Here is a 15,361-nt window from a genome sequence, read left to right on the forward strand (position 1 = left end):
TGGAAAATATTTATGTCAGCATTTTCAAATATGCTACTCTTTCAACGGGTAATTATCTTCTAGTTTAGAGTATCATATCTGAGAGGATTGCCCCCCCAAATGAATAGCCCCTTCTGGAAAAAATAGAAACAAAAATGCAATTTAAGTGTATCAGATGTACAAAGACAGAAACTCCATACTTTAACTTTTATTTGATTGACTATATGTGAAGTGGGCAAAAACCACCTCTACAGAAAAGATACAAACAGTACTGAAACTTCAAACATCCAAAAAATCTTGACTAGGCTCTAAAAGTTACATGATTGTCTTAAAGACCAGGGATTTTTTTATCTCTGTTATCTCCCAAGTACATTTTAAGCTTTTCTATACATTTACAAAAACCATAAATTTATTTTTTTATTTTCTTAAATCTAAGCCTATATGACTAACACACACACACAAATCACACTATGTACAATAAGGCTGTAATATTTGAAAGGAGCAACACTAAGTGTCATTACTCATCTAGTACTTCACCATGAAATCTCTTCAGCTGATGTAGGAATATTTTCCTCAAATATAGGCACTCTGTGAAAGTTTCTGTATAAGATTTTTCTCCATGTATTCTAGGCAAGGAGAAACCAATGCATTTACCAGGTAGGCTGGAGTTGTAAGTTACTGAGAAGGCTGGACTTTTTCTCAGAACTGTGTGGCTTGTATGATACTTTAAAGCAGCTCAGCACAAAATTTCACCCTAGGACCCAGATTCAGATGGCCCAAATTCCTACTAAGTCCCCATGCTTAGTGTTTCTGAATATATACCCTTAAAATCCCACAGCCAGCTAACAGAAAATATCAGGCACAGGGACCTGGGTGTGTTTAGTCCAACTGTCTCTGACCTGAGAGTATATAAAAGTGCCTGATTCTGTTTGGGGTAAACTAAATATTACAGAGACCATGGAGTATGGAAATGAGTAAAACATCAAACAAAGGTTTATCCTGGTTAGTCTGAAAAGCTCACTCCAAGAAAAAAACTGCTGATCTCTGTATCAAATCCACAGGAAACACTACTAAGGATGCAACCATTTTACAAGCACTAGCACCACCAAAATTAAACATAAAGGTTTTCATTTTCACAAACCTTGATTGTCCATAGACAACCCCAGGGAGATTATTTTTGTGTGTTGGTGAACAGGATTCATCATCTCTGAGACTTTTAGTCAGAGATGTTTCTGAAGAATAAAAAGCTAGATGTACTAGATGTAATAAAGAAAAGGAATGTCCTGGTCTGAATGGTTTTTTACTTTATATAAGGTTAGAAAAACCAAGCAAGACTGGTTCAAATTAGTCCTTTTGTTTTAGCCTAAAGGAGAATATTTTTGGATAATCTGAACACAGTTTGCTCAGCTGTTTTAAAGGACACATTTAGAGGTGCATTTCTTTTCCTGAAATATTAATTTAAATTCATTTTTAAAAGAAAATATGAAAGAGTTTATTATTATTTAAAGCCAAAGAAATTAAAAGCAAAAAGTTGTATTAGCTGAAAATTAAGCCTCAGGACTTATTTTACACAAGAACAGAGACAAGAGCCTTTATTTCAATCAGACCTATCAAAAATTGGAAGATCTGGTGAGGTTACTGGTTACAAAAATGAGCTTGGGTATCCTACACACAAACAATTATTTTTTTTACCTGTATTTGAACAAAAGGGTCTTTCATTACAGAACTAGAACATACGGAACAAGGTGGCATAATACTTTCAAAATGATACAATGGAAACGAAGTGCACCAACTTCAATGCTACTCTTCAGTCAGGTTTTGTAACAAGTTCAAGTTAGATATTATTTTATGGTTAAAGGGCTCCTTTTCTATAACTTTCTTTTCAATTATTAGCTAGGACTGTAATATTTGGTATTGCTACCAAGATCATCTGTGATTATGTAATAAGATATCCCCTTTGTAATATCTGTGCAATTAGGCATAATCAAGTTTGTCAGGGGAACTTTAATTTCCTGATTTTTGAGTAAATAAAGAATCAATTATAATATTGCACTAATCGGTACTAACTAACATTTAATGTGTTTTGCTTCAAAATCAGAGGTCACATCGTGAAACCATTTGATAGCATGCAACAAGAGCAACAAGAACCACAAAATAAACAGAAGTTAAAATAAAGATAACTTTATATTAACTGATACTTTGCTGTCCTGCTGTTCCATTTATTGAGTTGTCCTGAGGCCAACAAAATATCGGTAAGAATCAGGATACAAATATGACTTTAAGTACTCTCTGTTGTGGTCTTGGAATAACTCAACATTTGTTTTTACCACACTGTGATAACATCACAGATGGTAGAATCATAATTGACAGTATACCTTAAAGCTTTCTGTTTCAGAAACAAAGGTACTACCACTACAGCTAAATGAAAGTCTCAACTAGCTTTAGTAGATCATTTGTGGGCCAGGCACCAAGCAAGAGACAAAAATCATGTCTGATAGAAATCTCACATAAATATCAAGCTATATGTCATGCATCCATCCAACTAAGTAAAACCGAGTTTCAATCTGGAATTCCTCAGGATACATATAGTAAAACTGTAATACACCATAAAAATTCACTGGGGATTATCAGATATTGTCTTACGGGATGAAATTGGGAGTGCCCTGTTAATGGCTGCTAGGTACAGTGCTCAGTCACAAGAGCTGGGACTGGCTGTTCAGGCACCACATCCAACTCATGGATGCATCTAGTGCTGATAATCATTCACAGTTTAAAAATAGGTATGAAAAAGGTAGTCACAGGGTTATAATGAAAATAATTTATGGGGCATTACTCTCCCAAACTGTTGTTTCAATCTAAATCCTACTCTAGGTTCAAGGTATCAAAATGGGAGAACAATGCTCAAGGTCTCCATAACAGGATTATCTCTTTTCCTGCCTTATTTCTTAAAATAAAATAAAATAAAATAAAAATAAATAAAAGCAAAAACAAAACAACAAAACCACAAACAGTAAACCAGTAAACTGTTTTAACATTTAAATGAATGTCAAAAGTCTTCAGAGTCAACACCACTTCAAACATCCAAGACTTCTTCTATTAGGAGACTGACTGCAAATAACCAAGTGTCATCTCACATCTAGTGCAATCTTTAATTAGAAACTCAGAGTCAAGCAGGCTACAAGCTTTTTACCTCCTAAATTAAAGCTGTAGTTTTTGAGCACAAGAAGTCAATCACCAGGGAAATAAAGCACCAGTTTACTATACTGCTAAAAGTCAGCTCAGTCTGATACCTCTCTCAAAATATAGACAGAAATTATATCATTTTCTGGAGAAGCCACAACATAACAATTTCTAGGAGTTTTTGGTGTTAGGTACTTAATCGTGTTGGAAGTTCTTTGAGATTACTTTACAGGCCAATCCTCCGAGAAAAGAAAAGTTATGTGCAAGACAAATGAAACCAAAAAGTTGACTTACGGGCTCTCAGCACTATCCACAAGTCTCAAAGCTCAAGATTGCCCATCTCTATCTACGGCAAGAGCTCTCTTTCAGAGGAACAAGAATATTTGCCTCACAATAGCTCAAAGGTGTTCAAATCCCTACAAGATACTAACAGTGTATTCCATTCATTTTAATGGAAAATAGATGTCCGAATTCCCAAAGACAGCCCTGTCACCGTTGGGCCCAAAGAAACAGATTACGTGAAAATATCTTTTTATCACAAGAGAAGATGGGAGAAAAAATTCCAATTAAAATTGATGGAATTGATCAAAGAATGAAAGCCATCAAGGAACAGACAGGCAAAACGGGGAATAAAATAAAGGAAAAGTGCATAAAGTTATCTCATTCCCCTCAAGGAGTGTAAAAAAAAGCTCCCTACAAGAGTAAAAGAAGAGTGAAAAAAATTCCAATTTGTCTTCTAACAGCTGAAAGATGTGTAGATTAAAGACTAGGAAGCATGTTGAAAATTGCGGCAAAGGCAAACCATGAGGCTGGAAGTAATACATGGTAACTTGAATTACTCCTTTGTCACAATTAAATGCCTAGGAAGCACCCCAGTGTTTTAGGAGTAGCCCTAAGCACCTCTATCTTCGTGGACTTGAGTTTGAACTGAAGTCTCTTCAGCTCCAAAAAGCTCCTAGCCAATTCTGCTGTGGCTAAAAAAGAATTTCCTATAGCTGCAGTCTTTAGGCTTATCATAGGTAACTGCATATGTCTGGGAAGAGCTGTTGATTATGGCACGTAATGAAAAAAGCTACAGTAAACCCCCTGGTTGCTTCAAGCTTTAACCCTGCTCCTCTAAGTGTACCTTCATACTCCTACTCCCTCCTGTGAACTTGGCCTTTCAGTACTCAGCTGTCTCATGTGCAGTCAGGACTAGATCAAGCCTTGGCAATTTCTGAGAGAAGCTCTGGACCTGAGGCATTCCCCATGGGGACAAGGAAGTACTTGGTGGATGAAGAGCAAACCATCCCACAGAGTTACCATCCCACACGTTCTCCCACTGTGGCCAGGCTCTCAACCCACAGAAGGCTGCTTGGGACATCCTGAAGTACCTGATAAATCCTTCTCGCTCTTAAAAGCAGTATGTGTACCCACATACATGCATACTATTTTTCGGACACAAGAGAGATTGAAAAAAAAAAAAAGGCAATAAACTATAGAGGAACACTAAATATGCCAGTGACAAATACGAACAAAAGCAGCATGAATTGTATAGCACTGGTAAACGAGCATATTTCTGTCTTTTCAGCAACTGAAACCATCTGAGGAACACTGTCTTTTAGAGAGGTGTTCCTCACACCCTCCTCTTTAAACATCAAAGCAAAACTCACATGTATGTGACTGATGAGACAGAGGCCCAACAGAGAAATCTACAGGTGGCTTTACAAGCAGAAATACATTTGGCCCAAGATGACAGGTCTGCTTCTGCTGTAACACAAGTTACAGTGTAACTGTCCTCAGCCCTTCACAATGGTCCCAAGGGAGATGTTATTACATTTTGCTTCTGTTGCTTATATCTAGTTTGGCCAAGAGTCCATGAGTCACAACACCTACATTTACAATGTCAGATACGGAACTATCCAGTGGCATTTTTCTATTAGTGCTGACTATTCAGGATTTGCCACTTAGAAACAATAATATGAAAATAACAAAGAATAGGAACATGCAATCCTTAAAAAAAAATAGGCTCTCATTTCAATCTGCAGCTGAAAAAAAATTTAAACACTCTAAAACTGAAAAGGGAAGTGACAAGAGTACAAAGATTTCTGTCCCTCGTAAAAGACAGCAAAAAATTTACACTTTTGCCTACCTACTTACACGGAGAATAAGCAATGCTTTCAGGGCCTGATTAAAGAGATGCTGCTAGCTGATGGAATCATTTGTCATCAGATGCTAAAAAGAAAGTAATAAATGGAACAAGTTTTGAAAATGAGTTTACAATATTTTTAGGATCTAAAAACTGCCACTACGTAGTCTGAGTATTCTATAAGCAAGGGTCTAATGAAAGCTAGGTATCTCACTAAGGTTTTCAATCCTAACTTAAATCCAGACATCAGGTTTCTTGCTCTACTGTTAATACTAAACATATCACTGTTACAAACTAGAGCTTAATGGTTAACACACAGAAGAATACTAATATATTTGACTTAAAGAGAAGTTGAAGAAAGCAACAGGAAACAAGTGTATGCATATACCAAAGTAATACAAAATCCAAGATAATTCTTGAACAGTACAGTGTAGGCATTGTCAGAAATTGTTCAAGAAAAAGTTAGGATGAATTCACATCCATTTCAAAAAGTGCAGACAATTCATTTCTGCAGACCCTTCAAGATGAGATGTTCTTTAAGTGAAACTACTGAAGCAGAACTCTGATGAGTTTGATGATCCTGAAAGTGAGATGTTTTTAGTGCTATCATTATCATTATTAAATGTGGCTGCAATGACAATTTAAATCTGTGTTCCAAACCTCCTAGATGCTCTTCGACATTAGACACCTTTGTGCCTTGAAGACTCAGAAATAAGCTTATTAGTTGATTATGCTATAAAGAAAAGCTCTGCTTAACAAGACAGATGCAACCTTATTTTATCTTAATGATATTGCCTTCAATGGAACACAAAATGAGCAATTGATAGCAATGATTGAAACATTTATTTTAGAGACTTGTAAATTCAGCTGTCCAATGCAAGAATCTCCACGTCAAGAAACGGGGAAAAATAAAAGAAAAAGTAACAGCATTGAACAGTGACATCAGTGCAGGCTGGCTACATGAACATGACAAATGACCTCCTAATGGCCACAAGCATACAGACAATGAAATGTATGTCCTTGTATGCTGCTATTAATTCTGTACCAAAATGAAAACCACAAATATTGCTGCAATGTTACTGAAGATACCATCCTAAAACAATGAAATAAAACACCAGAAAGATATCTTTACTATCTGGTTAGACAACGAAACCAAAATTGAAACAAGAATGTTTAAAACTTTATTCTGCTTCTGATACATGGCTACTCGGTGCTATATTTCAGCCACACTGAGTGAAGAAGTAGAAACCAAATTTTCCCAAAACTGTACTGTACAGATTAGAGACAAAAATCACTCTGCTATCACCAGCAGCCTGGCTGACTTGAATGAAAAAGGAAGACTGATGTCCCTGGTTCCCAGAGACACTTAGTGTTGCTCTTGGGAACACGTGCCTTTACGTTTGCTTCAACAAGTGTCTCAAAATTTGCACTGAGAACAAGAAGAACTTTGATCAAAAAATAGCACACTTTACTCTGCAAGGAACTTTACAGAGAGGTACTAAATTTACAAAAGCAGTTGAAGAAGGTTTCAGAGGGATTTAACAGATTACAGGTTGATGACACTACTGCTACAGCCTCAGTGGAAATGTGGTTTGATCTAATTAACAACAAAGAACTAGAACCACTGAAGAAAAAAAATTAAAAATTATTCAAAGATGCTTGGAAGCTTTCCATTTCATTGCCACCAGGACTGATTCCAAACACAGACAGACAAGATGAAACCCAGGATAGGATGTCAAGATTGGGACAGGCACGGAACATATTCCAAACATATCAAGTCTTCTAAGATTAAGAACTGAAGATCCATATTTTTGCCCTAAATATGTAATGCAAAATGGATTTTATTGAACACAATTAATTTAATAATGCAGGTGGAAAATACAGATGTTAAATTAAGGCAGACAAGATGTTTGAACTTAGAAATGCTGGATTTTAGAACAGATGCATTGCTGTCCAGCCAACTCAGCATCACTTTTTACACATTTTTAGTTTATTCATATCACTTTGAAACTGTGTTAGAACGTAGGTGCTAAAATAAAAGAATCTGGTGAAGGGCACTATTATGCAGAGTTAGATATAAAGCCTCATAGACCTAAGTTTTTTCACAGACTACAGAGACCATGAGCGTGTCCTTATTTATTAATTACAGAATCACACACTTCACATTTTAGATAATGTGTCTTTTTGTGTTTAAGGAATAAATATGCCCATAAAATAAATTGCATCACACATGTGCACTGTTTCAGTGGATAAAATACTACATTTGAGTGGCCTTTACAGAAATAACCAAAAAAGTCATGCTAGGGAGAAAAATTCAGCTCCGATACCTTGGCTGCTGCTTCCACATACAAATTTTCTCTCCACACCCAACAGAGAACGCATACCTCAGCTGAACAATTGTGAGCATATGTTAGCTATGCCAATATCCTGTGGAAAGTAACAAAAGGCTTCAACTTATTTTTAACTGAGAGAAGTGCATAACTAAGAAAGTTTGTGCCTTAGAATTTCAAGTCAGATTTGGGATTACTGTATTTCCCTCTTTGGGAAGTTGTATCATTACTAATCTTATAATTAAAAAAAGTAAAAGTTAATGAGGAAACATGTTAACATCAGATGATTTATGTACCTATTAATATTACAAGTGTATTGGGAAAAAAGGGGAAAAGGGAACAACCCATTGCGTAATCCAGTTCTAATGAAATGCCGGACAATTTTGAGACCGATAAAGTGAGTCACTGCCAACTGACTCAGCATGACAACAGGAGTTCATTGTTGCCTTCAGACCAAAGGAAGCAAGCAGCCAGTTGGTTCAAACTGGATTTGTTCTTTCACTAAAATGTGATAATTCCACCATCATCTTGTTCTGCTTTTGCATCTTCCAGAAGACACTTTAGTGTCTCCAGTACATACCACATTTATTAGGCCCTGCACTATTCAGCTAGCATTGGATACAACACACATTAAACCCTCAGATGCAGCATGTTACAAAATTAACTTAAAAGGCTGGAATGCAGCTCCATTTTTAAGTCCCAGTATATTTATATTTCACATATGGTTTTCACTAGGCTATTCACAGGGGGGAACTATAAAGCATCTCAACATGTGAGGTACTCTTGTAAACTCCACTATGTCCTCAGTTGCACTTACTGTCCTCAGGCATGGGGGATGTTGTACTGCAAGTATTAGTAAGGTTATACGTGCCACTTATGACATCCACATCTCCCCCTCCCTATTTGGAGGTTTGACAACAACAGGATGGCTGAATGCAGCTCAAAAAAATGGAATTCCTGTTTGTCTCCAAGGTTTTCTAGGATTGCCTGCTGCCAGTCACTGCAACTTCCCCCAGCACCCTCTGAACTTAATAAAACAAGGAGAGCTCAGCAGCTCCCATGGGATCCTTCAGTGTCTGAGCAACTGAACGAAACAAAATATACTGTCCCCATTCTTGAGCTCTCAGGACTGGAGCTATAGGAGAAGGGGGTTTTTTTAATATCGTAATAAGGTGGATTTGTGTTGTTTATACACAGGACTGACCAAGAAGAAGGTTCACCTGTTGCATAACATTGTTTAAAGTGTACAGAAGCTGGTTTGTGGCTCTTTTCCTTCAATACACTCAAACCTCAGTCTCATCATTCATTATGTTCTGCTTTTCTCACTAAAGCTGCTTCTTTTGAAGTCTGTCAGAAATGTGAACTTATCTTTTTTTTTTTTCTTTTCTCCAAAAGAGATTATTAGAGCCTTAAAAGTTTACTGCAGCTTATAAGAGAACCCTGGAAATTAAATGAAATTATTTTTTAGAAGAAACAAGCGACAAGAAAGGTCCATACTCATGTGAGCAGATAAAGCATTTCTAAGCATTATAACTTTTTAAAAACCACATTTTATCAAAAGGAACTATGCCACATAGAAAGTTATCATGCCAGTAAAGAAGAAACTCCTCACGACTGAAGAGTGAGATTGGTAATCAACAAATCTGGATTATATTCATGATAACTTGGCAGGTGCCTTTGACCAGGTCAGTCAACATGTCTAAATCTGAGTTTATCCATCAGTGCAAGAGGCTACTAATGTTTCCCTATTTCAGGAGGGTGTCTTAAAGCTTAATTAATTGATGTTCATAAAGAACTCAGATTCTCAGAAGAGAGGCATCAGAGAACACCAAAGTATTATTAATCTCAGGTGCCCAAAAATTATCCCTGCTCTTGCATGAAAGAGCTCTGAAATATTTGTAATTTCTATGGTAGCAGTATCCCCAGTTCAGTTTGCAAATGATGAGAGTTATCCAAATAAAATAAATGTCTGGTCATTAGAGTAAACAAAGACATCGTTTTATGAGTCCAATCTAAACTGTAGAGATAATCAATATGAGAATAGCAGTGCCCACAATGAAACCTGTATTAATTATGAAGAGAGTTTATGAAAGAAATTAATCATTATTATGGAGTTCACTGTAGGAATTTAATAGCATGAGCCAATTCTACATGACTCTTATGATGCTTGAGGTCAAATATGCTGAGTTTGAAATAAACTTTAATCTACTCTGAACTAACTTTGTATAAAAAAAGAAAGCTTCTCATAAGTTCCACAGTACCGCCCAAAATAACAAATCTACTCTACCCCATAAGTGCGTGTGGTCTGATATGCCATCCTGAAAATAGATTCTAATGTCTCTCTTCCCTCTTCCCTCTCCCTTTTTTTTTTTTTGTTTAAATTGGTGCTATAGGAAAATTATATACACTGATTACAAGAGAAAATTAGATATGGGAGATAACCAATATATTTTTAAGCTTAATTTGTCTTTTTTTTTTTTTCTTAAGTTACCACCCTTCCAAAATAAACACAGTAATGTTTATGGAAATAAAGAATCAAATTATAACAATTTTAGGTAGCATACCACAGTCAAATAAATACCATTTTCTAATAAAACAAACGGGGAGAAATTCTAATAGAACTTAACCCATCGTGACCAAAACAAAAACTCAAGAGACTTTCTGTTCCAAAATCAGAGCTGTTCTTGAGAGCTAAAGATTCAAATCCATTGGTCAACTTCAGTGTTAATCAATCCTTTCTCTAGGATGATAAATTCTCTGGGGAGAGGCTATGACTGGAAGTGTTGAAAATGCTTAGTATTGGCTTAATTTCATCTCAAGTCCACTCAAGTCCCAGTTGTCTTCAAAGGGAGAAGAGCTAGACTGACGCTGAGAGCTTTTGAAAAGCCTGTCCTTTGTATTTATTTGTTTTTGTGAGGTACTTCTTAAAACAAAAGCAGGAAGATGTAAGTAATAAGCCCATCATACCTCTGAGGTCCCCACATGGCAAGAACTCTGTGGGTCCGAAGAGGACAGAATTCTTGGGGGGGGAGGGGTCTTGTTTGGGTTACTTCCGAGCTTGTCTGTCAAGGGAAGGAAGGTGAGACATTGATTGGGATTCAGCCAAGTCAAAAAGGTTGGCTACCCCTACAAGTGCACAGAGAGGTGCAGCAGAAATAGTATATTCTTGCTTTTGCAAAATATAGGATTGGCCATTTTGGAGACTACTAATCATGTATGCAAAGCTTACAACACTGTCAGTAACAATAAAGTGGGTAAAAGGAAGAATGAACCCTTAACATTTTACAAAAGCAAATAGTCTCCAATTAAAATAGTCCAAAAGAGCTCTCAGTGTGAATATTTCTCTGAGCTTCCTTTGTTGACGCTGTAGGATTTCTTTGTAGTTGTACAATTCTGCAAGCTAAAATTTTCTTGGCAACTACAGACTTCCTTACTTCTGATCTCATCACACACAGATGGCTGAGGCTTGTAAAATATTATTAGGGGACGTGTTGGAGTGGCCTGAACATGGGTCACTCCAGCAGCGTAATCTGACTCTAAAAATTTCTCCGGACTTGTATAACCTTGAGTTCTGCCACTGTTTCCCAAACTGCAAAATGGGAAGAGAGTCCACCTCCTCATGATGTGATGAGAATATGTGAGTTAACATACATACAACTCTATAAAAACTCTACTGCTGTTTGGGGAGAGTAAGATAGGGTCATGAAGGCTTCAGTTTTATTCTCTTCACTGAAACAAACACCAACACAGATATAAATAGTGCCTGCAGTAAAGCAAGAGGTGAACTTCTGCCTGTTTTCTTAAACAATTTGTTGCTTTTGCATGTAAAGTCTGTTTAGAAGAGATTTGAGTAGTTTAATAATTAAACCAAAAATCTTTAGTTCTAACAGTATTAACATTTACCACAGCAGATTTTTTCAGTGGTGTCAGAAATTCACAGTATTTACGCACCAGTTCTGGTTTTCATAACAAGACTGTGGTTTTGATTTTGATCACTGGTTAATTTATTGCTGCAGCACATCATTTTGCTTTTCTTTGGGAGGTTCTGAGGAAAAGTAATTCTTTACAGACACTGTTCAGATGGTATTTTTCAATTAAAAATACTTAAAGCAGAAAGGAACGGTTGTCTGGTAGGGGATTGAAGATCAGAGTTCAATGCTTGGCTCTACAATAGACTCCCTGGGGAAATTTTCAAAGGCACAAATGGCAGGTTGGCACATCACTCCCATGCTTGCTTTAGTGGGAGTTAGTTGCCTCTGAAAACCTCTCTTTCCTTTCCCTGGATTATCCCGATCATGTCACTAAATCTTTCTGTGTCTTGGTCTGCAACCACTATAGTGGGAATTCTAATATTTTGTTTCCCCCACCTATTTAACTACAAGCATCCTTAAACAGTGCCTCTGTTTTACAGTAGGTTAAGTACCCCGCACTAGTGCATGGAGAACTGATCTCATCTGGGACTTCTAGTTTCTGTTAGAATATATACATGCAAATAACTTAAACACTAATTTGGAATCTGGAGAGTATTAATGTAAACTATTTCCCCAAAACCCAGGTTATCGTGCTCTCCAGGAGCAGCACTGCATTGATAAAAAGTGCCAGATTACCAGCCCAAGAGAAGGGCATCCACAGAACATGTGCAGGACAGCAAGATGGGGTAAATGTCTCCCATGTGGCACCAGGGTGATGACCCATTCATTGCAAAGGGGGATTACTAACCCTCTTCATCTCAACCTCCAGTTTCTGGTAATGTCACTTGAGGCCAGCCTGTACCACCTAAGTCTACATTCTTCGACTGAAGTGTTACACTTTACCGGAACAAAAAGCAAAGCCTACACAAAGGTCCATGAGGCTGTTCAGAAAACAAATAATGAACCTGAGTATGCATTTGCACCACAAGAGTACAAGTACTCAGCCACTACGTTAAAAAAATACAAGGTTTTATCTTATTTATCATGCAAGTCAGGACTAGGCCAGACAATTTTTATTTTCAAATGACAAATGTAAAATTCTCAAAAATGTGACATGTGGAACCACTTAAAGGGCAAGAATGACAATATAGTGAATAAATGTGCATGACAAGTGAATTCAAGGAAATATTGATCTGTATTTGCTTATTCAAAAAGTGGAGTTCCCCACAGAATTATTCAAATAAAACTGACAATTATTTTTTCTACTCTACTCATCTTAAATGCAGTGTGATCATGAGTAAAGATAAAAAAGAATTAATATTCCGTGTACACTCATTAATTACCTACTGCTCTACCATGACTTACCAAGTTTGCCAAAATAGATGGGGATAGGGCTCATTATATTCCAGAACACCACCACTGAGAGATGAAGTCTATCAGATACCCACTAATAGTTAAACACAGCTTTTTACTTTTGTCCTATTGCATAAATTATTTTCTAAGCAGAGGGGTGTCAAACTCATTTTCACCGGGTGCTACATCAACCTCGTGGTTTCCTTCAAAGGGCCAAATGTAATTTTAGGACTGTATAAATAAATTTAGGACAGCATAAATGTAGGAGTAGTTACATTTAACTTTAATACATTTAACATTTAATACATTTAATGTAGGAGTAGTTACATTTATACAGTCCTAAATTACATTCGGCCCTTTGAAGGAAACCGCGAGGCTGATGTGGCCCCTGGTGAAAATGAGTTTGACACCCCTGCTCTAAGCCATTCATCTCTTTCAACCATCACTTTTGTGGCTATAACTAAGAACCTAACTTTTGCGGGCAATTTTTTTCCTCAAGTTAACTCAGCTAAAGCCAGCAGCATTACAGGAGGAGTTATTTTTTATTAAATATATTAAATATATTCACACAACTAATGCATATCTTTATGTGCTAAGCACATTCTCTGTTTCTTTCTGCATCATCCAATTTGTACCATCTATGCAACCAACCCACTATGCGATACAAGCCAGAATTCCTACAGCAGATGTAAATAATTCAAGAAAGTTTTTAACTCCTCAGGGAGATTTACTCACAGATCACCTGTTCACAGAGTTTAAAGAGATGTCAGAAGAGTTCCAGGACTATCACAGACCCATGATGAAAAAGGTTATAACAAAATATCAGTATTATTACAGCATAGGGCTGAAACTGGCTTTGATTTTGGATAAATTAACAAACTTCAAAGGGATTGGTCTAAATCTGCCAGTGGAGGAATGTTGTTTGATTGCATCATGTACTGGGCTGCTGCTGCTGCTGTTGGACCCAGAAAGAATGACGCATCACAGTCTGACATGGCTCTGATAATAGATAAGTAAACCATAGGATTGCCAAATGAAGAGATTAAAAAAAAAAAGAAAAAAAAAGAAGAGCTGATAAAGCAAATTACACCAACAGAATTTGCAGTGCAACACAAACAAAAGAAACCCAAACAAACCCCATTCCTATTACTGATGGGATGCCCCTGTGTCCCACATGGCATCATTGCAAATGGATTCTCAGAGAGTGAGAAAGACATGAGCACACAGTTTTGCAGGAGCAGCAACCCACGCAGAATACCACCATTTGCCAGCTGAGAAACCTTGACCGACTGGCCACATGCCTCCATTTCTGTTCTGCTGATCCACTAAATCAGTCACACCTTAAGGCACGTTCGCAGTCATGGGTGACAGAAACCCAGCCTCTTCTGTTTGTGACAATCCTTGTATTTTCATCCCAAAGGCAAAGTATGCTAAGGACATTCTTCATATGTCCAGAGGCCAGCAGACTGTCACTTTCTTTACACTGTGTACCACATATATCTAGGACACAGAAAGGATTATTTAAAACTCTAAAGGAGACATTTATACCCAGTACATTTCCAAAATAAGGATGGCAAGTTGCTGAAATAACTTATTTAAAACTTTTTCTCAAGTACAGAGTGATAGAATTAGAGTAAAATTGTCTAGAAGGGGTTGGAAACACTTTCTCATGAAGTCTTAAACATCACTTCTACTGACATTAACTTGAGCTACATGTCCCATCGGAGAGCAAGTGTCAGCAAAGTAAATGCATTAGTTAAAGCTTAATAGTAGTTTGGTGTTCAATATCCTGAAATATTTAATATGTTTTTTCCCAAAGTAAACTGTTATTCAGTTTTAATGAAGACATTAACCTGCTTGATTTGTAAGCTCCTGTGGGAAGTCAGTCTAAAACACTGTCACAAGAGGTAGGCAGAAGTAACAAGAGCTGTGACAGGAAATCAAGCACATTTTAAATGTTAAAAAAGCAGCCAGAAAATGAGTCTCAATATGCTCTTGTTTTCTTTTAGTTTTGTTTATTTTTTGGTAATATGATTTCTGCCCTTTAAAAGATGCCAATTAAGGCTGGTTATAACGTAGACCACACGTAACTGTGGGTATTGAAATCTATGTGAGTTTTCACCAACTATTTTGTAAACAAGAAGTGGTAGAATACAGACTCAAAAAAAGAAGTTTGGGTCAGATTCTGAACTTTGAGACAATTTTCAGTTTCCAGCATTGTAGGATGACAGCTTTAAACTGGAATCCACTGTTACACTTTTAGTCACAGTTTGAATTTTCCAGACTGGCTTTGGATACAGTTTACATTTCACGGGAACAGCCGGTCTTGTGAGTTTTCAGCTTGAAATGATAGTGATATAACAAGATGAGCAAAAATGGTGAGACCCCAAGCAATTAAGGTGGGTGTGTACTCTTCCTAAAATGCATATTGGTGGTTTGACAAGGGAGACAAGCTGGCTGCTTTGTTTCACAGTAGCTGC

The sequence above is a fragment of the Columba livia genome, chromosome 1 (assembly GCF_036013475.1).
Source record: "Columba livia isolate bColLiv1 breed racing homer chromosome 1, bColLiv1.pat.W.v2, whole genome shotgun sequence".
Classification (NCBI taxonomy): Eukaryota; Metazoa; Chordata; class Aves; order Columbiformes; family Columbidae; genus Columba; species Columba livia.